Consider the following 27,070-nt stretch of genomic DNA (forward strand, 5'->3'; position numbering starts at 1 on the left):
AGAAAAATGAAAACGAGGGCAGGCACTACATTTAGCCCCCCTAGGATTAGGATGGGAGTAAGCCTAATCCTAGGAGGCCTACCCTCATTTACATTTTTCTAGATACATTGTTGCTATCATGGCAAAAATTTATTAGACTAGTTTTATGTTGATGGTTAGTGGCATTGTTTTGAGACTATCAAATATTGTATTACAGATTCAATTGATATATGATGTGATTACTTAGACTCTACATTTCATGTATGCATGATTATTATTACATTACTTTCAGTTATTGATAATGATTAGTTAGATGGTTTATTATCACATTTTTTTTCTTATGGATACTTACCCCATACTTGCATGTGTATGGTGTGTGTGGTTGTTTCCTTATGTTTGGCTTTTCTAATGTGGTTAAGGAAGAGAGTCGTAGTCACCTGCTAATTAGGATCTACATGATGCACCACTTCCTACCATTGCCTGTTTAATGTAGCATATATATATATATATATATATATATATATATATATATAATGTACATGCATGGATTTAATACAAGTTACATGTACCGGGTATCGACTTCCCTAAATTGCTAGGATGAGCGTACCCTATTACACTATCTCAATCGTAAGAGAGGGGAGATAAATTCTCAAGTCTAAATCCTAAACACTTCAACAATTTTTCCAAGAAAGGTAGGACAAGTATCTGATATATTTTACCTTCTAAATGTGTCGGATGACATAATTCGTGATTTTAACCCTTTAGACTAATTTTGTATGGATTGTTGTGTGATGGGTTTTCATATTTTATTTTAGAGTTCTATGGTGGATTTTGTATTAATTATGTCTAAAATTTAAAAAGATTTAATTATTAATTTAATTATTTTAGAAAAATTAATATACTGTTATGATATTTGATAGTTTGATTTTCATTAATTAAATGGGAAATTAATTGAGAAAAAGAATGAGATAAAAGAAATTTAAAATTAATAATAATAACAAATAATAAATAAATAATAATAATAGAAATGATAAAAGAATTAAAATAAAAGTTACAAGTCTACCTAGGAGTAAGCACACGTTTTTTATGCACGTATGTCTACAACACAGGAGTTAGCACACAAATTAAGCACATGGTGTCTACAACCTTGTGACTCATCTACAAGGTTGGAAAAAGCTCATGCTTAGTTGTCAATGCTTATCTCATCTTTTGGTTGTTTCTAGAGACATACTAGGTGCTTCCTAAGAGTTCTTTTATATTTAGGCACTCCTACAAGCTTGAAGAGCATGTGGTGGTGGATCTGTGAACATTGGAGACAGAAGGAGATTGCTCTATAGATTCTGAGGAGAAGTGAATTAGCATTAGTGTCTAGGTAGACACTTGTGATTTTACCAATGTTATTTTTGCTTCATGCACTTCCTGTCTCTTTGTGTTTTTTGAATACTTTCTGAGGATTCCATCCGTGAATGTTCTAGTTGTATACATTCTTGTCTTGGATATTTAAATTCCTGTAGGAGAAAACCCCCACATGCATAGATCTGATGAATTTATGAAACTAGGGTTTAGTTGCTTATAGATAAACCTTTTAGAAGAATTATTTGGGGAATGATTACGTTGGGGGACATTCTTCATTTACAAATTTGGGAAAACCTTTCCTTTAAAATTATGTATGCGTAGGTAAGTTATAATATGATGTTTATTTTTGTTTTGTTTTGTATTTTAATTTTGCTATAATACATTAACAAATTTTAATTATTAATTTTAAATTTTTATTTATAATAATAATTTTCAATTATTATATATTAACAATTTTCAAATATCAATTACTATATATTAATAATTTTTAATTATTATATATTAAATTTTTTATTAATTAGTTTGTTAATGATAGATAACAATCAATAATGTAGTTTTTTTCTCATAAAATTTAATCATAGGATTATTAAAATGAATTTAATTTAATTGTTTAGTTGAATCCAAATATGATGGCTAGATAATAATGATGGGGAATTGGAAATTACTTACGTTAGAATTTGCAATGTGTCTTATTGGAACATGATGGGGGTAATTTTCAAATAACATTTATATATACTATATAGCATTAGAACAATTAGAAAATTGACTCTAAGAGTTATGGGGAAATTTTAACTAATACATGGGTTAGGAAAAATGCATAGATTTCTTTGCTTGATATTCAACTCTTAGAATAAAATTGAAACCCCACACTTAATTCAATTATGAGATTTTAAACAAACCCAAAATTGTGCTTGCATTTTGTGTTTTCTCTATGCTTCTTATTTTGGGTTTCTAGGTTTACTACTTTGTTGACCAATTATAGGAAGTCTACTAGAGGCTCAGGTGGGAGTGTTATGATTGTGATTTCATGATGATGTCTTTTGATCTCACTATTTTAAACTCAACCATGGTTATGTGATGGCATTCTGATTGATATTGTTCTCAGTCTTCTTGTGTAAGCTATGATAAATGTAACATTTTTATGAGTTATCGATCAGTTATACTTGGGATACTTTCCAATCACCTTGATGGGACTGAAGTGTTTGTTTTGATCTTGATGATATCATGTTGTGACATGTTTTGACTCAACCATTTTTGAGTCTTCAATCAATATTATTTTCTTGATATGCCTTTTTGGTTGCTTATTGAGAACCAATGGATATTGTGATTATTAGTGATACCTTCAGTTGCCAATAGAGAAATGTTGTGGTCATGATTACCTATGGATGTTTTTCAGTTGCTCATGGAGATTTGATGCTCTTATTGTGGATTATCTTTTGGCATTTTTCCAGTCGCTTATATAGGACTGTAGTGATTTTGTGATTTATGATTCCATGAGCCTAGAGTAGGTTATCTACTTGTAGTGTGAGGAAGTGGCTTGTAATGGGGGCCGAGGCCCTAGGAGGCTGCCAAGGTAACTCATTGTAAGTTGTTTAATAAGTGAAAACATTACAACTAATACTAACTTAAATGAACCTAATAAGATAATTGCTTTTTCTCGCCCATGCCTCGAGTGCTAGTACAGACTAGGATGGGAGTAGAGAGAGCACTTGGTTGCAACCTTGCATTCCATAGTTTGTCTCATCAGTATGAGAGGATCACTAGGGGGTTGGGGTCTATTGAGAGACTACCAAGGTAACTCTAGCATGATCCATGTGATCACACTTTCCCACTTACATAGTAGGTTTCCTACATGTCTTTGTGTGCCTTTGGAATTAGATGTCGGTTTGTGTCGGAACCTTTGAGTTAGTATACTTTTAGAATTCTTGGAATTATAAAGTATTTGTGCTATGTGAGTCGATAGCCTATTTGAGACTTGAGATTATCTCCTCAGCATGGTGGGAGTGGACCATTTAGGTTCCACGCAGTCGGGTGTTAGTGCTTTTTCACTCTTACCATTTGAGGTCCATCTGAGACACCATGGCTGATGCATTCTTTGCTGGCATCTATTGTCATTCTATTCATGGATTATGATTATGGACACGTATCCTTATATTGATGATTAGCATGTGATAGATGATGTTATTTACTTGTCTTATGCTTTATTTTGCATGATTAGATTTCTTTCTGCATATGATGTAGTATGTTTTAGGAGTGACATTCCTACTATGATAATACCAAAGATCTCTTTGGTGACTTGGAATGTTACACATAGAGGGATGGCTAGGGCCCACGATGGTCTAATGATGCTATTTATGGCTGGGAGGCACCTTGCAGCTAGATAATTATGTGTTATGTTTTATGGTTATATTTTACGATGAATGTTTATATCTCCTATGATGATGTTCATGTATTGTGTATGGTTCATTTACATTATTGTACTTGAATTATGGTTTTAGAATAGGATGATATACTTTATTTCACATATGTATATTCTTTTAAGTCTTTCATACTCTACGACATGTACAGTGGATGATTGAGCATTCTGAAATGTAATTTACTAAAGGGACATTTGGGACCGAAGTATATTGTTTTAAGAACATTGGGCTTATCATTATTATTTCATATGGATGTGGTATTAGATGGAATTAATATTAGTAGATATATAATTGGGATTCAATGTTAAGGGACCCTTGAAGAATGTAACCTGTTATGTATGTTTATGTTTACTTTTAGTTGAATGTTGTTATTGCTTTTGCTACTAAGTTGTGTATGGTTTTACTTTCATATTACAATTTTTTTTTTTTAAATGCTACCAAACTTAGTAAAACTTTAGATTAATTCTTTGGATCCCTTGGTGGGGCATTACATGCTCCCTAGGGTGGAGAAAGGCAGTTGTGCAATTTCTATTCTGGATGAGCTTATTGACCATAGCGTTCCTTCTATGGTTTCTACCTTGGTGAATAAGCTCATTGGGAAAAGGCCAAATATAGACTTTGTTAGATCTCTCACATAGAAGAAATGGAAGCTTAAAGGTCAAGTCACAGTCACTGCAATAGCCAAAAGTTTTGTATCTTTAGAATTTTCTTGCAATGAGGACCTTTCAAACATTTTGTGTTAAAGGCCTTGGGTAATAAGATGCTCAACTTTCATCCTCTAGAAGTGGACATTGAAGCTAGACTTGAACAATTCCTTTTTTGTGCAAGCTTTGGTTTGGGTAAGACTTCCAAAGCTTCCATTAGAATTTTGGAATGAGGATGTGTTCATGGGAGTGGCTAGTTCCTTTGGAGAGCTTCTCTCCATAGACTTGATAAAAAATTCTAGAAGAAGGTTAACCTATGCCCTTATCTGTATTGGATTTAGGGTGGGGGTGGATATGCTAGAGGTAGTGAGCTTCCATTCTAAACTTGGAACACATGATCAGAAGCTAGACTATGAGACCATGCCTTTTGCCTACTTTCACTATTTGAAAATAGGCCATAAGGCCAATCAATGCCCTAAGGCTGAAGAGTAAAAGAACATGGATTTTTTTTTTTTCCAAATCCAAAAAGGAAAGGAAAAAGGTTTGGAAACAGAAGAAAATCATGGACCCTAGGACTAGTTGCCCTGAGAATTGGGAGGTGATTGTGGAAATCCCAGTAAAAGAAGTGAAGGCCTCTAATTAGGATGGTTCCCACATCAAAGAGGCAAATAAATATGTGAAGGTTATAGATCCAGCTGATTCTCAGATCAAAGTGGTGGAAATCCTTGTAAAAGTTGTGAAGGTCTTAGATTCGACTGATTCCCAAAATAAAGTAGTGGAGGTAGGACCAACCTCTAAAGGGGAAAGGGGTCATTGTGATTCTTCCCTTCAAGTTATTCATCAGTCGTCTACCTCAGTGGGGATGTAGGAGGAGGAAAGATCGATATTTGAAGAGAAGATTGTGCCAGAAACTAAAGTGCCTTAGGGTACTAAGGGGGTTACTTCATCACCTCTGCAGGATCATTCCACATCCTTCAATTTGGGAACTAGGATTTTAGATTTGGTCAAAAATTCTTCTCTTGGATAGATTTCAAGAACGGAGGAATGGCTTGAGATCTACTCAGATGAGAACAAGGGGATTTGGACCAAGGTTAAGAAGAAGAATTGTAGGGAACCTTCCCTGGTGTCACCAACAAATACCAGAAGCCAAGTTAAAGTTGATAGAGTAAAACCAAAGACACCAGGTAAAAAGAGTTTAAGCCAAACCATGCAATATGAGGCTAGAAGGAATTTGGCTAATGGGAGCGAAAGAACCATTAAGGAGTGCTCTATTAAAAAGAAATAAAGATAATATCCTAGAATATAAGGGGGCTAAATGGAGCCCATAAATAGGAGGTAGTAAGGAACATGATTAGAGATCATAAACCTGATTTTATGTTGATCCAAGGAACTAAATTGAAGAAAGATCTAGTGGGTAAGATTTCCTTTTGTAACAGCATGGATAGAAAGGCCATGAATTCTGAGGGAGCGTCTAGAGGGCTGCTCACACTCTACAATAATAAGCATTTCCTAGTCACCACCATTTATAATGAAGGTAATTCACTATTTTGTAAAGCTCTACTTATTAATAGCAAAGATTCATGGTTTCTTTGAAATGTGTATGCCCCTAATTCTAAGCGAGAGAGGGAGGATTATTGGTCTAAGCTTTATTCTATCATTTAGAATTGCAACCGTAACAAAGGGATAATAGTGTGAGACTTAAATACTCACCTTTCTGATGAGAGAAAATCTAGGTGTTTGGCCCCAGACTTGGATAGCAAGTTGGATCTCTCAAATTTCATAAATGGTTTGGCTATCCTAGATGTTGATCTTTCTGTAGGGGTTTTCACTTGGTCCAATAGGCAAATAAGGAGTGATTTTGTCTAGGTCTGCCTTGATAGAGCTCTTATATCACTATATTGGTTGAACTCTTTCTCTTGTAATCTCTCCCTTCTCCTAAGAGTTGGGTCTGATCATTCCCCTATTTCCCTTTTGATAGCCCCTCTTGTGGCTAGGTGGAATTTTCCTTTTCATTTTGAAAAGATGTGGATAACCCATCTACACTTGTTATCTAGGATCTTCTCTTGGTGGAACATTGAGGTGGAAGGGATTGCAATGTTTAGGGTCACCAAGAAACTTAGAAATGTAAAACATAATATCAAAGTTTGGAACAAGACAAATTTTGGTCATATTTTCCAAGCCAAGGAGGAGATGTCTTATCAACTTTCCACTATTCAAGATATATTTCAACAGGAAGGATATAATGATCATAACAAGAATATAAAAATGTCAATTCTCTCTTATCTTCATAACGTTACTAGAAGAGAAGAGAACTTTTAGAAACAAAGATCTGTAATTAATTGGCTTAAAGATGGTTACCAAAATACCATGTTTTTCCATCTTTCCACTCTTAAGCATAGAGCAGACAAGATTACAAGCATCAAGAAAGGCCAGTCTCTTTTGACTAATGACAATAATATTTCTATTGAGGGTATTAATTTTTTCTCTTCTCTTCTTTCCTGAGATCTCATGTTATCTATAGATGACCAAAAGGAAATTTTTTCATCTCTTCCCCATTTGATACAACCTTACCATAATTCTATGTTGTAGGCGATACTAGATTATCATGAAGTAAAAAAAGCTCTATTTTCTCTCCCTGATGATAAAGCCCTAGGACTAGATGGTTCTCCTAATTTCTTCTTCGAGGTTTATTGGGAGGTGGTTAAGATGGATGTTGTCAAGGTGGTACTAGAATTTTTTGGTGCCAAGTATCTTCTGAAAGAGCTCAACTCTACCTTTCTAGTTCTCATTCCCAAAATCCCTAGAGTGGATACTATGGACCAATTTAGGCCCATTAGTCTTTGTAATTATTTTTAAAAGATCATTTCAAAAGTTTTGACAACCAAAATCCTCAAAGTTCTTCCTTTGATCATTTCCTTGTAGCATACGCGCCTTGTCCCTAGCAGATAGATCCTAGATTCTATTATGATTTTTCATGAAGTCATTCATTTGCTACAAGCTGGGAAGAGGGAAGGCCTTCTCCTCAAGTTGGATCTCTCCAAAGCCTACAACTAGGTGGATTGGACTTTGCTTGGATCAGTTCTCCAGGCTTTTGGCTTTTATCTTTAGGCATGTAAATTCATTTCCCAACTTGATTCTACCTCTTCACTTGGTATCATAACTAATGGGGCTCCATCAAATTTCTTCAAACCATTGAGAGGCTTAAGGCAAGGAGATCCTCTATCTCCCATCTTTTTCATTATCATGGCGGATTGTATAGGTAGATTTATTCAAAGAAAAAGGTACGAAGGGTTCTTGATAGGAATAAAGCCCTCTTTAGGACATGTTCCTTTCATTCACCAACAGTTTGTGGATGATATTATTATGGGAGGAAAAGCTTCAGTTCAAGAGGCTAAATTGGTGAAGAGATTATTAGATTTTTATACCAAGGGAATAGGCTAGCTCATTAATTGGAAAAAAAGCTTGGTTTTCTTTATCAACACCCTTATTGATAGAAAAAGGAAGATTGTTGGTATTCTTTTGTGTGAGGTGGGAAATCTGCCTATGAGCTATCTTGGACTTCCATTGGGGACAAAGCTGCTAGACTCTTTTTGGAATGGGATTATTGACAGGTTCAGTAAGAAGTTGGCATGATTAAAAGGTGCCAACCTTAACCAAGTAGGTAAATGTCTTCTGGTGAAGTCCACTCTTCATAATCTTCCAATGTATGCCTTGAGTCTCTTTGGGATCCTAGTCAAACATGCTAACAAAATGGAAAAGATCTAGAGAGATTTTTGGTGGTTTGGTCTAGATGATCATAAAAGATACCCTCTAGTGGCCTAGGATAATATATGTTTTCTTAAGTGATATGGAGGTTTGGCAATCAGAAAACTTAGGAATCTCAATAATGCATTTCTAGAAAATTAGGTATAGTGCATATTTAATAGTACTAGGGAACGGAGGGACATTTTAGTGGAGAAGTATATTAGGAGGTTGTGTCCTAGGTATTTGTTGAATGACTCTGACATCCTAAATGGCTCTATTATATGGAATGGGATCTTAAAGGCAAGAATCCTAGCTAACTCTAAGGCCAAATGGAAAGTGAGAAAAAGAGAGAACATCATCTTCTGGCATGATAATTGGCTGATTTAGGGTCCTCTCATTAATAACCCTACTTATGATAATTGAGCCAATACTTGTATAAGGTTGTTCAGAATGAAAATTAGAGACTATAGAATGGACTAAGGATGGAGAGGCCTATCTATGATTTTGAATGATTTGAAGTCGATAATGGTGATGTTGAATTCTTTGATTTTCAATAATAATAAGGAAGAATTAATATGGGAAGGCAATCCAAGTGGATTGTACTCAGTGGCCTTGGGGTACAATTCCCTATAGAACCTAAAGGAGAAACCTCTTTGGGCTAAGGCCTAGTTGCTTGGACTTACCCCTAAAATTAATAGTTTCTTTTGGTTGATGCTTAAAGATAAAACTCTTACTTTGGATAATTTGGAAAAATGAGGTCAGTATATCCCTAATAGATGTATTCTTTGCAAGCATCACTTGGAGATAGTTAATCACATTTTCATTCATTGCCCTTACTCTATTAAGGTCTAGGAATATCTCACTAAGAGCTATGGAGTTAGTTGGTACAAGCCAAGAAATATTTTGGACTTCTTTTTTCAGTAGGATAGTATGTACAAAGGCACACAATCTCATAGTATTAGCATATGGACTTTGCCCCACTTCTACTAGGGAGTTTGAAAGGAGAGAAACAATCAAATTTTTAGAGATAGGGAGTCTCCTACTTATGTGCTTGTAGATAGAATCAATAGCATCATCAGAGAAAATTTTCCAATAAGAAATGGTGGAAATCTTGATGAGGGCGATAATAGCAAGGAAAGGGAAAATGGATAGGAGGTGAAATGGAAACTTCCACCTGAAGGTTGGGATAAAGCCAACTTTGATAGTGCAGCTAAAGATAATCCTAGTCATTTGAGATGTGGGGACATCATTAGAAATAGACATGATGAAATTGTTTCTGCCCTTTCCTACCCCTTAGGAATCTAGACAAACCACTATGCGAAAGCTAGTCCTGCTCTCCACACTACTAAATTGGCTCTACAAGTGGGAGACAAAAACTTATGCTAGAGGGGGACTCAAAAAATATTATGAGATGCACAAAAGGTGTTCTCCAACCTACATGGACCATTGCAAGTATAGTGGGAGAAACCTGTACAACACTTGGCAAATTTGAGATTGTTAATGTCAGCCATGAGTATAGGGAGTCTAACTCGGTTGTTAATTGGTTTGCCAACAAGGCAATCAAGAAAGAAATAATGATGATATGTAACACAAGAGTGAATATTCCATTAGTTGCAAAAGGCCTAATTGATCAAGAGAGGATCCAAGTAGGTATAGATGAAATCCCTAGTTAATTATGGAAACTAATGCAAAAAAGTGTGAAAGCCAATGCATTCATGGAAAATATAGGAGGAGCTAGTGGATGATGCATTCTATTTCTAATCACCACACTTTATGGGTTGTTTATTTTCTTTAGCAATTTACTGGAATTGAAAGAAAAGGAAGCTTTCAATAGAGGAAAAAGAGAACTAAAAGAGGAGAAGAGAGGATTGTGTTATGCAAAAGGCTATCATTTAGTTTACTAGGATGGTGGGGGAATGGAGCAAAAGAGAACCAGTAGGAGAGTCATACAAATGGAAATAGAGAACCAAGGTCTAGGAGAAACTTGAAAAGGGAGTCATTGTAGACTATATTGCAAAGCTTCATGGGTATGACTCTACGATTATAAAGCTCATGGTAAATTCGTGGAAGGATGGCAGGGTTAAGATTGATGGGGTGTTGCATCATGTTAATGTGGAGGTCATCACCCTTGTCACTAAAATCCCTTATGAAGGTTTAAAGTTCTACAGAGACAAATTCTACAAATGCGGTAAATAATTTTGCAAAGAACATAGATGAGAAGGAGATGGTGAAGTGTGAGGCATACTATGAGACAGACTCAATTAAGAAGCTCTGGAGGTATGTGCTAAGGGCCATCATTGAGTTTATTTCTCTAGACACGAGGTTTGATAGGGTTAGAACATACCATTTTTTTTTTCTCGATCATTTTTGTTATGGGGCTAGGATTTCTTTTCCTTTTCACTTGTATTCTTCCATGAATAAGAATATCTTGGGGTATAAGAAAAGGCCTAGTGCTAACCCTCCCCTACATGAGGGTTTACTATTTTTTCTCTATGAATATTTTAAAGCTCAATCTAGGAGCAAATCCCTATTTCATGTTGTGGTTGCTTCTGAGGAGATGGGGAGCTCCAATTTCTCCTTTGACATGGAAGAAATCCAGAGCTTAAGCTTGGAGGAGGAGGCAGAATATCATTCATTGGGGAAGAAAAAAAGGGGAAGAGATAAGGATACTCCTCCAAGTAAAGTTCCTTGCACAAAAATCCCTAGGTGTCATGTGCCTAAACTAGTTGTTCAGGGGGTAGAAGAGTACAATGAGGAAGGAGAATACATGGACATGGATGAGGAGGATAAGGGGGTTGAAGTTGAGACTAGAGAGGAGTCAGCTGGTAACCCAAAAAGAAGCAGAGGAGGACTAAAGAGGAAGACATAACTCTAAAGGGGGAAAATGATATGGGATTGGAGATCTCTATGCTCCCTCCCCTTCACATTCCCCCACAAAAACAAGAAAAGGAGAAAGTGGTGGAGGGAAGTGGTGAGGATGTTATAAGAGGTACGTGTATGGCTTGGAAAAATTTCAACACCAGAACCTAAAAAATGGGGATTTTGAGAGAAGTTATAAACCTCCAAATCCTTGAAGAAGAAGAGGGCAAGATCTAGTTGGAGGAACTAATAGAACTAGTGCTAGTGGCCATCCAAGACAATGCAAGGGAGGTGGGTACAAATTTGCTCGATAATGCAAAAAACTGAAATGTCCCTTTTTTTGATTTTATATGATATTTCAAGCCTCTAATCAGATTTTCAAAATCAAACAACCAATATTACAAAGATCCACCAATTTCTCAATAAACCCCAAATCGGGTATGTCAGAAATAGTGCCAAAAACTTCACAGCTTCACATATTATTAATAAATCTGAAAGTGGAAATTTTTATAGAAATTTCAGTAGCATAACAGCCTAGAAAATGACATTTCAAAATTTGTATAACATTTACACAACAATTCCCGAATGGAGGACAAAAACAATGCTCATCGAGCTCCTGAAAACAACACAAAATAGCCGAAAACACCACAAAGCACTGATAATCTATCATAGAAGTATAATCATGAAAAAATACATATATTCACCTCTATTTTAACATCTAAATTTATTATATACAGCAGCAACCCAAACTGATATGAAATACTCAACTGAAAATACCAAACTCTTACAAAAAACACACCTGAAAACCCACAAATCTGTATTGTTCAGCACAAAGGCAATGTCATGTCCCCTTTTCAAATAATTAAAAAAGAAAATCTTTGCTAAGGCAGGCAGGCCCAAGAAAGTGAAGTTTCAGAAAAAGGGGGTTAATCTTTGGAAACCGTTGGACTAATAAATGAAAATTATTATTAAAATAAGTTTCATTAACCTCTCTTGGACGTGAGTTACAGTTATGCCCTCTTTTAAGGGGTTTGGAGGCATTTTGGGCTCATGCCAGAACTTGATTTTTGCTCATTCTTTGTTATTCTTCAGAGGCTGCCAAACCTGTGGAGAAGGAGACCCAAGAACGGGAGTTTGCAAGTTTCCAGGGAGACCCAAGAACGGGAGTTTGCAGGTTTCCAGGAAGGCTAAGGATGGGAGTTTGAAGCCATTCCATGTGCATGCTCATACAGAGTTTGCCTTTGTGCTGAATAGTGCAGATTTGTGAGTTTTCGGGTGTGTTTTTGTATGAGATTGGTGTTTACAGTTGAGTATTTCATATCAGTTTGGGTTGCTGCTGTATATCAGACTTTTAAATGATAAAATAGAGCTGAATATATATATTGGGACGTGATTAAACTTCTGAAATAGATTATTAGTGTTTTTGTGGTGTTTCTGGGCATATTTTGTGCTATTTTGGGAGCCCGATGAGCATAGTTTTGGTCCTACATTTTTGAGCTGTTGTGTAAAGGCTATACGGATCTGGAAATTTCAATTTGTAGGCTGTTATGCTGCTGAAAGTTCTGTAAAAATTTCCATTTTCAGATTTATTAAATAATTTGTGAAGTTGTGAAGCTTTTTGCACTATTTTCAGCATACCCGATTTGGGGTTTCTTGAGAAATTTGGAGGATCTTTGTGATATTAGTTGTTTGATCTTAAAGATCTGATTAAAGGTTGGAAATATCATACAAAATTCAGAAAAGGGAAATTTCAGTGGTATCAGAGCCATGATCTTGCCAGCCTGAGGGTTTGTAGAAGTTGCAGGTCAGTTTTGACAACTACCCAGATCTTGCATTTCAGTTTTTAGAACTACCCAAATCTTGCATACCATAATTTATGGTTGCATGTTGCTTCTAATCAGATGCATGTCAAAATTTATGGTTACATGCTACTTCAAATTATTTTCATGTTAGTTCTTGGTGAATTTGGTGGTTGTAGAAGTTTGCATTTCAATTTTGACAAGCACCTAGATCTTGCATGTCAGTTTTGACAACTACCCAGATCTTGCATGTCATAATTTGGTGGTTGCATGTTGCTTCTAATTAGTTTCATGTCAAAATCTATGGTTTCATGCTACTTCTAATCATTTTCATGTTAGTTCTTGGTGAATTTGGTGGTTGTAGAAGTTTGCATGTCAGTTTTGACAACTACCCAGATCTTGCATGTCAGTTTTGACAACTACCCAGATCTTGCATGTCATAATTTGGTGGTTGCATGTTGCTTCTAATCAGTTGCATGTCCAAATCTATGGTTGCATGCTACTTCTAATCATTTGCATGTTAGTTCTTGGTGTTTGAAGAAGTTATATCCTATTGGGGTTACACTCTACTTTATCCAGAATGGACAGGTATAGTACAGAGTCTCAGAGGGAACAGTCTTGGACAATTGATAGCCAGAGTCAAAATAATAGAAAGGATGGTTATTTAGAAATTCGAGATAAACTTATGAAAATAAGCCATGACATGTCTAAACAGTTGGTTGAGCACCACCGTATAAATGACATGTTATCTGACCCAGCTAAGGTGGATAAGTTGACTGGATTTCTATTTGGTAGATTTTCTCACAGGACAGATGACACAATTCCCAAGAACTTCCATGAGGAGTTTGAGAAACTAGCTGATAGCCAGGTAGAGGTCTCAGATTCTACTCTGCCAGAAGAGGTGGTGGGAAAGGATATTACACAGATTGATAGTAACGGTCAACTTGATACTCAAATTGAGACAATTGTTTACAGGTCGTCAAAGGGTGATGCCACAGGTATTCAGGATGGTATAGTTACAATAGGCAGTGACTACAGTATAGTGGGTTCAAATGATGATTATGAGGATGTTGTTGTGCAGGATGGTGAGATACTTGGTAGAGATGAGCAGACATTGAGCATTCATGACTTTGCTGAGAAAGAGTACCAGACACAGTTAGATGCTTCATCACATGAGGTTGAGGCTGGTAGTACTTCACATGATTTGTCCAGCCAACTAAAGGTGAACAAAGATAGTAGTGTGACTTCATTATCTCATCATGACAGGTACGTGGAGTTAGTTGGTATTGGTCATATTACTCAGGTGAGGAGTTTGATTGAGTTACCAGTTGATTCTAGTTTACGGATATGGACTCGAGATTGTTATATTGGCATTTGGGATTCAGTTGACTGGAGATCTTTAACACTTTTTGGTAGCAGTGTTTGTTTGGGTGCTATCATGGATTTGATTAGCAGATTACACGGTGTTGTCTTTTCTTGTGCCAGTATCTTGTCTCATGTTGGTATTAGTTTTTATACACCAATGTTGGGCTTTGTTCATATATCCAGTCGGCCATACTTGCTGGAATGTGTTGATGATATTTCATATTTGGCAGTGTGTATAGATGAGTCCCAGGATCATATTGGCATTGATGACATCCAGAAGGATGCAGTGGGCAGTTTTGAAGACTTAGTTTCCTTGGGTATAGAGGAGTTGGACAGCAATGCTAATGTTTTTGATACTCTGTATGTTGATATGAGCTTTAGATTTGATTCACAGGATATGGATGGTAATACTCTAGAGACTAGTAACTTTGAGGACACTCCTTCAGACAGTGCATTAGAGGAGGCTTGTAGGAGACAGTCAAACCAGTGCCATCATGTGTCTAATCAGTTGAGAGTTAGTGACCAAGACATTGCTATCACTTGCCAACATTTTGATGCTGCTCGTCAGTTGTTAGCAGTTTATGGATGGGGTTCTCCTACTAGTGATGAGTAGGGAGGAAGTTATCTTTCCTTGACAGAGATCCACTCTTTATGGGAGGCTATTCGGATTTTGAGACAGAATTATATGCAGTTGGTAGCTGACAGAGATTATCTTTTGGAGTGGGGCAGTACAGCATATGATGCATTGTTGGCCAAGGAAGATGAGGTGAGTGAGCTTACTGAGCAGCTTGAGGTGACTTCTGAGATTCTTGAGAGTACACAGTTGGCTCTCAAGGAGTCACAGTTTCATTTGGCTAAGGTGACCATGGAGTTAGAGCAACTACAGTCTTTACCTGATTCTATACAGTCACAAGCTGTGGTGTTTGGTGATCCGAGGATGTCCATGGTCGAGATTGTTAGAGACAGTGGAGATGGGGATGCATCCATCCTTGATACTAACATTGGCATATCAGGTTCATTCCCACTAGAGTCGGGTTCAATTGAGTTGGGTGCTGTAGTAGATTTTTGTGGTGTGCCTGACATGTTGGTGACCTCTAGTACTAATGGCACGAAGACTAGAGATGTTGTATCAAAGACCATGTGTGATGTTGGTGAGCTGATAGTTGACATGGTTCCTACTAGTAATACTACTCCCTTCGCAATGTCTTCAGAGGTAGTAGTCAGTTCCAACTTGGTTAATGATCGATTGCAGTTAGTTACATCTGGATTGCAGTCTGAGCCACTGACTGAGATTGGTGCATTCTATCGGCATTACACTGTGAGGTATGCTCATCTATCTACCTTTGATGACCATGTTGATGAGATGATGATACAGAGATGTACTTTGGTTCCTAGTGCTTATCATCAGTTATGGGATAGTTTGATGCCTCAGGATGAGAGTTGTGATGGGCATGACATGGTGATAGGTCCTGCAATTGACAGGTTGATAATACATGACTTAGAGAAGGAGTTTTGGAGTGATGCTTTAGCAGGTGTTGTTATTGATTCTACTCCTTTGGCTATGACATCTCTTGACTTAGCTGGTGATCAGTCACAGTGGGTTGTATCACTTCTTCATGGTGAGCTGTTGACTGAGGTTGGTTTTTTTTATCAACATTATATTGCAGGGTATGTAAATCAGTTAGCATTTGATCCTTGTGCTGAGGAGTTGATGGCAGACAAATTTGGTTTGGATTCCATTTCTTACTCTTTATCTTGTAATGTCTTTTCACCATCAGCAGTGTATGGGAGTTATGGTTATGAGATAGTGGCCGATGATTTTCAGAGTTGTGTTGACTGCAGGAGTTGTACAGTGTGTGGATTCTCCATACTTGGTACAGTTTCATTCGAGAGGGTTCACCATTGTTGCAGAGTTGGATTGTACATTCCATATAGGCCAGTGGGATGCATTGATGGTATTTGCTGTGTTGGTAGTTTGATTTTTCCACTTTACTTGGGTTCTGATGTTCTAAGAGTTTGTACCTCATGGGTTTTTGATTGTGGTAGTGGTGATTTCGGAGTTTGGTTGAGCTATAATTGTCAATTTGATTATGGATTCCTCTTGGTCATATTGCAGAGGATATTGCAGGAGCTTGTGTTAATTGGTAGTAGTATAGTTCATGACTACATTTGGGATCCAGGTGGATTGATTGGTTTATTGTTCAGCCATTTCTTGAGGACAAGCAATGATTGGGAGGGGAGGACTTGTCATGTCCCCTTTTCAAATAATTAAAAAAGAAAATCTTTGCTAAGGAAGGCAGGCCCAAGAAAGTGAAGTTTCGGAAAAAGGGGGTTAATCTTTGGAAACCGTTGGACTAATAAATGAAAATTATTATTAAAATAAGTTTCATTAACCTCTCTTGGACGTGAGTTACAGTTATGCCCTCTTTTAAGGGGTTTGGAGGCATTTTGGGCTCATGCCAGAACTTGATTTTTGCTCATTCTTTGTTATTCTTCAGAGGCTGCCAAACCTATGGAGAAGGAGACCCAAGAACGGGAGTTTGCAGGTTTCCAGGGAGACCCAAGAATGGGAGTTTGTAGGTTTCCAGGAAGGCTAAGGACGGGAGTTTGAAGCCATTCCATGTGCATGCTCATACAGAGTTTGCCTTTGTGCTGAATAGTGCAGATTTGTGAGTTTTCGGGTGTGTTTTTGTATGAGTTTGGTGTTTACAGTTGAGTATTTCATATCAGTTTGGGTTACTGCTGTATATCAGACTTTTAAATGATAAAATAGAGCTGAATATATATATTGGGATGTGATTAAACTTTTGAAATAGATTATTAGTGTTTTTGTGGTGTTTCCGGGCATATTTTGTGCTATTTCGGGAGCCCGATGAGCATAGTTTTGGTCCTACATTTTCGAGCTGTTGTGTAAAGGCTATACGGATCTGGAAATTTCACTTTGTAGGCTGTTATGCTGCTGAAAGTTCTGTAAAAATTTCCATTTTCAGATTTATTAAATAATTTGTGAAGTTGTGAAGCTTTTTGCACTATTTTCAGCATACCCGATTTGGGGTTTCTTGAGAAATTTGGAGGATCTTTGTGATATTAGTTGTTTGATCTTAAAGATCTGATTAAAGGTTGGAAATATCATACAAAATTCAGAAAAGGGACATTTCAGGCAAACTCTGCATGAGCATGCACATGGAATGGCTTTAAAATACCATCCTTAGCCTTTCTAAAAACCTACAAACTCCCATTCTTGGGTCTCCTTCTCCATAGGTTTGGTAGCCTCTGAAGAGCAACAAAGAAATGAGCAAAAATCAAGTTCTCCAATGAGCCCAAAATGTCTCCAAACCCCTTAAAAGAGGGAATCACCCTAACTCAGGTCCAAGAGGGGTTAATAAAACATAATTGAATAATAATTTTCATTTATTAATCCATTAGCTTCCAAAGATTATCCTGTTTTTTTGAAACTTCACCTTTTTGGGCTTGCCTACCTTAGCAAAGATTATTAGTTTTAATTATTTGAAAAGGGGACATGACAAGTCCTCCCCTTCCAAATATTGCTTGTCCTCAAGAAATGGCTAAACAATAAACGAATCAATCCACCTGGATCCCAATTGTAGTCATGAACTATACTATTTTCAATTAACATAGGCTCCTGCAATATCCTCTACAATATAACCAAGAGGAATCCATAATCAAACTGACAATTATTGCTCAACCAAACTCCAAAGTCACAACTTCCACGATCAGAAACCCACGAGACACAAAATTTTAGAACATCAAAACCCAAGTAAAGTGGACAAATCAAACTGCCAACACAGTAAATACCATCAACGCATCCCACTGGCTTATACAGAATGTACAATCCAACTCTGCAACAATGGTGAATGCTCCTGAATAAAACTGTACTAAGTATGGAGAATCCACACACTGTACAACTCCTACAGTCAACACAACTCTGCAGATCACCGGCCATTGTCTCATAACCATAACTCCCATGAACCCCGAATGGTGAAAAGCCATCACAACACAAATAGCAAGAAATGGAACCCAAACCAAATTTCCCTGCCATCAACTCCTCAACACAAGGATCAAACGCTAACTGATGTACATACCCTGCTATATAATGTTGATAAAACAAACCAACCTTAGTCAACAACTCACCATGAACAAGTGATACAACTCACTGTGACTGATCACTAGCTAAGTTAGGAGATGTCATAGCCAAAGGAGTAGAATCAATAATAACACCTGTTGAAGCATCACTCCAAAACTCCTGCTCTAAGTCATATATTATCAAGCTATCAACTACAAAACCTATCACCATGTTGTTCCCATCACAACTCTCATCTTGAAATACTCAACTGAAAACACCAAACTCTTACAAAAAACACACCCGAAAACCCACAAATCTGTATTGTTCAGCACAAAGGCAAACTCTGCATGAGAATGCACATGGAATGTCTTTAAACTCCCATCCTTAGCCTTCTTGAAAACCTGCAAACTCCCGTTCTTGGGTCTCCTTCTCCATAGGTTTGGCAGCCTCTGAAGAGCAACAAAGAAATGAGCAAAAATCAAGTTCTCCAATGAGCCCAAAATGCCTCCAAACCCCTTAAAAGAGGGCATAACCCTAACTCACGTCCAAGAGGGGTTAATAAAACATATTTTAATAATAATTTTCATTTATTAGTCCATTAGCTTCCAAAGATTATCCACTTTTTTTGAAACTTCACCTTTCTGGGCCTGCCTGCCTTAGCAAAGATTATTATTTTTAATTATTTGAAAAGGGGACATGAAAAAAACAACATGATTGATAACTTTTGATCTATTAAATGGCTTTTTCATGAGTTAGAGGAGGTAAAAGATAGAATAGTATAGCTAGAAAGCTAGGGGAAGAGGACTGAGCAAGGAAACTTGTAGACCATTGGGATCGAATAAGTTTGGTTGAAAAAAGGATTCATAATTTGGAGACTTTCAACCATAACATGGCTAATCAGATGCTCCCTATTCAAAATTCTCTTAATGAAAATATTGCCAGTCTTTGTGGTAAGATGAAAGCCATGGGGTTTGTCGTGAAGAAGGATGGGAAGGACAATGAGGAAGACAAGATGGAAGAGGACACCATAATGGACATAACCCAAAGCCACTCAGTTTGGACCTATCAAAAGAACTAGGAGCTCATGGTAGAGGAGAACTAGAGAGCTTATGAAGTGGCAGAAACTATCTAGGATCTCAAAAGGAAGGCAGAGGAGTAAGTGAAGAACTATCAAGCTCTGTCTTTGGTTTTCTATTGACTCTATAGGTCTTTTTCTTTTTGTTTTTTTTCCTATTTTTCATTCTAGCCTTTCTGTTGGCCGATGTTCTGTTGTTGGGCTTGTTTTGTTAATTTGCAGCACTTTGTTATGTAAGAACTTTTGGGTTTCAAGATCCCTATTAAACCTATCTTTCTTAATCAAAAACATTTTCCCAATTTAATTTCAATTTTTTAACCTATTTTATTGGCATCTGATGTGATTTCTTATGCTTTTAGTGTTCATTGTGACTTTATTTATAGATCGTTGGAAGTTTATTTCAATCCTTCATTTCCACTAGTTTTCCATTGGTAACAGGCTAGGAGTACTTGATGTCCATAGTTGTCACTAAGACCTACACAATGTGCATGTTTGATCACAATTGTGCATAAAGGTCTATCCCAAGGAGCGGCGTGTCAAGACTTGTTGTGCTATAGAAACCCCTAGGGCTAGAGAGGGTGTGTGTCTACATGTTTGGGAGAGAGATGTGAAGGGAGAAACAAAGAGGAAGGGAGCGGAATGGGGAGAAAAAAAAATGAGGTGAGAGGAGAGAGAAAAGATGAAGAGGTGGAATGATACTGATATATGAAGTCATATATGTATGTATGTGTGTATATATATATATATATATATATATATATATATATATATATATATATATATATGTATATATGTATGTATATATATATATGTATATATGTATGTATATATATATGTATATATGTATGTATATATATATGTATATATGTATGTATATATATATATGTATATATGTATGTATATATATATGTATATATGTATGTATATATATGTATATATGTATGTATATATATATATATACATATATACATATATATATATACATACATACATACATACATACATACATACATACATACATACATATGTATATATATATATGTATGCATATATATATGTACATATATATATACATATATATATACATATGTATGTATGTATGTATGTATGTATGTGTATGTATGTATGTATGTATATGTAAGTATGTGTGTGTAGAGAGAGAGAGAGAGAGAGAGAGAGAGAGAGAGAGAGAGAGAGAGAGATGTTGATAGTGAGGGAAGAATGAAAGACTTTGTGTGAGTAAAAGAATACAAAATGTAGGAGTAAGGAGCTCGATAGAGAGAGTTTCTAAATTAGAAAGAAACATATGAATATAGAAGTAGAGAGGGATAGAGGTCCATAACATAGCATAGTATCAGTGTTTGATATATTTCTTGACTATTGGCATAACCATTGTAATGAAAATATTTTATGGATTATTTTATTCAAACTAGAAAACATAATTATAACCAAAATAAAATTATAACTATTTAAAAACATCATCAAAGATATAAAAGACTATCGATTTATCCATTGCACCATTAAAAGGTCCACGTGCTAGTTATATTTTGGGAGAGATAACAAATTTATAAATGTTTACAACCTTCCATCCAAATATAATATGATTTATTTATTTATTTATTTTTCTTTGTACTAGTAGAAGTAATTTTATTTTCAAACAAAATTGTACTTGTACCTAGAAGTATTTTTTTTAAAATAAATTATTTATAGATATTTTCCTCTCATTTCTCATTTGCTTAGCAAGAACTCCTATTTTTTTAATGGATTTTTTTTAAAACGGCTTAGCCAAAATAGACAAACTTTATCAGAAGAAGAAAATATCTTGATAATCATTAATATTTATTTTATTTATATGTACAAGGGTAATCTCCAATGTTAATTAATTGGAAACAACTGAGAGGAAAACATTAATCTATCCGTCTATAGATCGATCGACTGAACTAATAAATCCAAACTAAAAAGAAATCATTAGACCTTACAACATCCTATACTACTATTGGTTTCCTAAGATTGTAATAACCAAAAAAAACCATTCTAATCTCTAGCAAATTTAACCTATTCATCTTCAATTCATTAGACCTTACAACATCCTATACTACTATTGGTTTCCTAAAATTGTAATAACCAAAAAAAACCATTCTAATCTCTAGCAAATTTAACCTATTCATCTTCTTTTCTCTAGGAGACATCAAACTCCATTGTTGTCGATGACACCAATATGACAATTGGATTTCTCCTTCTAGGTGCGATTTTCCTTAGAATTGATTGTTTTGTTCCCTTTTTCACTATAATATAAACAAACAAGAATACCTTGACGCGTGACTAAAGAATCGAATTTTAAATGTTATTATATTATAATAGAGAGAAACTCGAAGAAAGAACCCGCAAAATAGGGCTCAAATTATTAATACAACGAACTATGTACGTGTACTCCGATGTCCCTACACCATGTTCATACACTTGCATCATTCATACAAGTACCCAATAATTCAATAAAAAAATCATCAATCATTCCCGACAGGTGGCTTCAACTTTGTTTTCAAACCCAGTAGGAGGGAATACTCTCTACTTCTAGGTTCAAGTAAACCCAATAGGAGGGAATACTCTCCCTCCTATTGGATTGTGTTTTAAAGCACACAGAAATCCTCAGTTTTCCTGATTTACATGTGTGGGCGAGCCACAAAATCAGCGGCTATACCGGGCAAAACAACTGCCAGAGACTCGTTGATAAACTGGACAAATTTTCGAAGTACCAGTATGGGAAACTCCTTCCTAGGTCAAAAGGCGTAGATCTTCATTGCCAGAGAAGAGGAAAGCGTGCCAATTAAAATCGAAGCCGTAGATCTTCAGGTGGGCATAGAAGCGTCGGTCTGGTAATTGGGCTGCAGAGATTAGAGACTCGATAATGGGGATTAGGGTTTGTTTCGGAACTTATAAGTCAGTGGAGGAGGTAGCACTTGTCTGTGATCATGAAGCTAATTAAATTAGAGGGGAAAAAGCCAAGTTCAACTTTCCTGAACAAGTCAATGCCAAAAGATGACTCTACGAACAAGGTAAATGTTTTTCTTCAGTCTCTGTTACGTATAAGCGAATCTTAATAGATAGTTACCTTCGCAATAACAAGGAGGAATATGAGGTACGCAAATCTTCCAGTTATTACCCTCATAATAAAGAGGCATTCGAGGCATTTTCTGTTCCAAATCACGGTATAGAAAGAGAGACGTAGCTAATCCCTGATGTGCCTGATGTGCGTTTGGGTTATTTTCTGTTCAGTTGTATATGCAGAGAGCATTGGAATTGAATTCGGACGATGCCACCACGCATTGTTTATCAGTGGGTTTTGATTTCATGAATCACGAGCCATAAGTTATTGTGTGAACCATCTGTCTCTTTGTATAGCAGTTTTGAAGGCGTAAATGAACTCGGTACTCAACTGGAATCTCTCAAATCGTTTGAAATCACTAATGGCCTTTTCGAATGGGATTGAGGTTTGTATGAACCCCCTTGTTTGTGGGGAGAGCGGAATGAGCTTCTGCAGGACATCTGCACAGAAGTTCTGTGTTTCCCGATGACGGAAAATCTTCGTGATCAGACGCGAGTCGAAAGTGAGTAAGGCCTACTGACTGAAATTTGCCGAAACCAGGTTTTGTGTCAGCTTATCTTCCTTCACCCTTTATCTCCGAAAAATAGTTGATTCTAGCTTTTCTTAATAACGTTTTGTTATATCTCTTGATTTTTGTTTTAAATATATTTAACTAAAATTGTTAGGTAGGATGTAGGGGTAAAATGTAGGTAAATGATAAAACCAAAGTTAGTGTTCAATCAATGAATTCCATTTAAATTGTTTTGGAGGGGAAAAATAGTATGAGAAACTGTAATGTACATTTTGAAAGATTAAGTTAGAAGATGGGAAAATGGGAAGTCAAAATCAGGGGAGTACAGACAGACCAAATTATATTCTTGGACTTCAAAGAATCTTTGGTCTTGATCAGCAGATTTTAATTATGGATTTTATAAAGAGGATCTTTTACCATTTTTTTTTCATTTAATTTTTATTTTGCTAATTTCTTTAACATTTTCTGATGTTGTCACCTATGAGTATGGGAGTCAGAGGTTCACTATGGTATAATTTGATGTTAAAGTACATTTTGAAAGATTAAGTTATAAGATAGATAAATGGGAAGTCAAAATCTGGGAGTATGGATAGATGGAATTATATTCTTGGAGTGCAAAGAATCTTCCGTCTTTTAATTATGGTTTTTATATAGAGGGTTTTTAACCATTTTCTTGTTCATTCAATTTTTATTTTGCTAATTTCTTTACCATTTTCAGATGTTGTCACCTATGAAGGAAACTCAAAGTATGGGAGTCCCAGGTTTGCTATGGTATAGTTTAATGTAGAGATTAACATTGTGCTGAAGGTTCATATTTAATAGTTTTACTTGTATATTTTGGAAGGGTTTTGCTCTCAATTTGTTGCCTATAGAGATTATATTTTGAAGTGTTTGATAATACCATGGTGACATTTGATAAATTGTGTGAAGATTCCCTATACTTTGAAATAGATTATTTTATGAGTTGCAATAAAATTTAGTTGTTGTAAATCACATAAATTCTCTAAACTCTTTGATATATGTTTAACTATTAAAAATTTTAAATACAAAAAGAACATATAACCAAATCCAATTTTAAAATAATATGAATGATTATCACATAAAATATTGTAGTTCTAATAAGAATTGCATCCAGAGCAGCATAAAATATAGACAAAAATCTTATTCAAAACCATAATTTGTAAGGGTGGAAATTTTCAATTATGAATCATATTTTTCAAGATACAATATGAAAGACTTGAGTTTGGTGAAGAAATCTATGATAAAAACTCATAAGTTACATCACTTAACTTGGCCAAAAACTATCATCTTCAATAGAATCTAAGAACATAAGTAGTATACTTCACTCCATCTTCCATCACAATATATATAATTCCCTTGAGATTGACTAGCTAGCATCCAATTTTCTCCTTTCTCTTTCTAGAATTGTTGACTTCTCACCACTTGCTCAAAATACCAAGTGCCCCTAGATCACTCAACATGACATAGAAATAAGCCCTACAATTGTTTCCAACTATTTAGAAAAGTTATCTATTATAAATTTAAAGGTCAAGTCAAATGTGAACTTTTATCAATGTTCTGATATGGGATACATGTAACGGTCCATTTCATCATTTTGAAATTGTTGAAAATTAATAGAGATCTATATGAGCTACCTTCCTCCACTTATAATAAAGATCTAGAAAAAAATATTGCATAGATCATTACCAAATCACCTTGTGGTTGATGAAACTAAATAAGGGTCTAGTTGAGGGTAAAAATTCCAACGAGAGGAAGAAATACTAGTGATAAAGATGCTAGATGGGAATAATCAAGTTAATAGAAAAGAAACCTTTACAAATAGTCCAAGAGAAAAACATAGATAGATCCACATAGATAGATAGGTGTACTATGGATACCCTCTTATGCATAAGCATATATAAACATAGAAAAATACTTTAATTTTTCAAAAGTATATAGATCAAGGGAGTTCTATCTTCTGACAAGAAACATCATCACAATACTACATCAAGAAGGTTGATCAGTATTCTAATATTTTCTTGTAGGTAATATAGTATTGCAATCACTTGTGCATAACTAGTGATTAACTTTTACTATTAATATAATCCTTTCTTTTTTAGTCCTACCTATAAATAGGTGGACACTAAAGTTTTCATATCTCTTTTATCTATTAATTCATTTATTGGAAATTGTGCATAATAGGTTTATCCTATGTTTGTAGAAAATATTTCATTAAAGTGAGATTGTGTTATTTCATTTTTTCTTTCTGATTGGTCAATCCAGTATTTTTGGTTTTCTATTGCAAAAAGTGGAAAATTTTATTTGTGAACATAAGGCATTTGTTGAATACTACACATAGCTAAAATAATTTGATAATTGCTGGCATTTTATGAATATGATATTTTGCATGCCATAAAAAAAATATTTCTTTAAGACATTTGGTTCAATGGTCCACATGCCTTGCCTTATACTTTTATATTTTGCATGCACTAACTTGTCTTTCACTATTGTTTGTTATGAATTTTTGTTTCTATTAGGCTGATATCTTGAGAGGGATAAGTCAATTCCAGCATCTGTCCAATCTTGGATTGTATTTCTGTATTGTTTTCAAACACAAAAGAAATGGTATAGTTTAGTTTTCTTTGGTAGAAAGAAATGAATTAGACTTACCTCATGTGTGAATAAAGCATAAATTCTAGCCACTTTTTCATTTGGGAAAGCATAAATTTGATAAGAGATGCAAAGAACTACTAACAAACTTTGTGGAGTGTGGGAGATTCATGAAAGTTGGCTAGGATGATTATTTTTTATTACAAGTCATATTTTTACAATAGAAAACAACTTTGAGGTATTGTTGGGCCCAATGGTATAACTTCTACAATTGAATATGACATGTGAAAAATTTTAAAGTTATTTTTTTATGTTATGGCCTCACTCTTGGTGGATAAACCAATGTAGGTGGAAGATTTCCTCCTCCATAAGACCTTTCACTAGAGGTTCGATATTTTTCCAAGTGAGTTATGCTTTTACTAGATAGTAATTAAAGTATCTTTTGGGAAAAACTTTTTTGATTTCTGAGTAGTTTTCTTGCATGTTCAAATGGTTGATGCAGTTCCATTGTCCAAATTAAATGATCCTTTTCCAATGTAGAAGGGACTTGAAGTTGAACTTTAAGTTGCAATTGATAATTTTTATAAAGAATTATTAATAGTTTGTTCTCCATGTATTGGACTAGCACAATCTTGAAGCCCATTTTGCTAGTGATAATTACCATGCTAATTTTAGTAGAATCATGAATGAGATAAGAGTCATCATGTGCATCATCACACCTATGTCCTGGCAGTGATATTCCAATAAATGAGTGCATATAATTTTATTCCCTAATTCAATTGTGTCAAAAATAACCTTTACTCTTAGAAATATATTTCAAGAAGTATTGAACATTTGTATTTAATATATTTTTTGAAATAGTATTTGTATAAATTATGCTTAAAAAACAAACAAACAATTATTCTTTGTAAAAATTAGGAATGACAATGTAAAGTTCAATAGATAAAACTCATATTAAAAATCTTTCTAATTGACATAGAAATCCATAACAAAACATTTTTTTGCTATAGGTGGAGCTTTAGCTACAACAATTTAGCTCTTGTTTGTAATGTTTCTATGTCAAATATTAATTTCAAAAATAAAAAAAATATTAAACTTTAACTTCATTGCCTCATACTTTGGATCTTATAGGAACGGATTTCAGGAGATGAAACACATAAAATATGTGGAATAATTTTTTAACAATAATAATTACATTTGAAAAATAAAAAAATATTTTTCATTATAAATAATTTATATTAAAAAATATTATTTTTTAAATAATTGAAAAAAGAGGGATAAAAAATTATTAAGACAAAAAGGATTACAAAAACGATAGCTGAACAAGGAGCTTTGTCTTGATCAACAAGTTCATCAAATTCTTGTAACAAATCAAGGGGTAGCTACCCCCTATCCATTGTATTCCATCCAAATGCAGGAAAAAAAGCCCATTTGGCTAATCAATAAGTAGTTTTGTTCCATTCACGAGGAATGTAAGTAAAGCTAATGATTTCAAGAGAAGTACAAAAGAGAAGTGTTTGATTA

General features: G+C 35.1%; 1 long non-coding RNA gene across 1 annotated transcript; it reads left to right on the forward strand.

Moving 5' to 3' along the window:
• The first annotated feature begins 22,090 nt into the window (after nucleotides 1-22,090).
• Nucleotides 22,091-23,434, forward strand: LOC149546811 (uncharacterized). Its single transcript, XR_016354377.1, has 2 exons — nucleotides 22,091-22,375; nucleotides 22,596-23,434. It is a non-coding gene; the product is annotated as an uncharacterized LOC149546811 (long non-coding RNA).
• Nucleotides 23,435-27,070: the final 3,636 nt, after the last annotated feature.

Source organism: Cupressus sempervirens, chromosome 7, assembly GCF_028749045.1.
Source record: "Cupressus sempervirens isolate cs-2001-9-10 chromosome 7, ASM2874904v1, whole genome shotgun sequence".
Taxonomy (NCBI): Eukaryota; Viridiplantae; Streptophyta; class Pinopsida; order Cupressales; family Cupressaceae; genus Cupressus; species Cupressus sempervirens.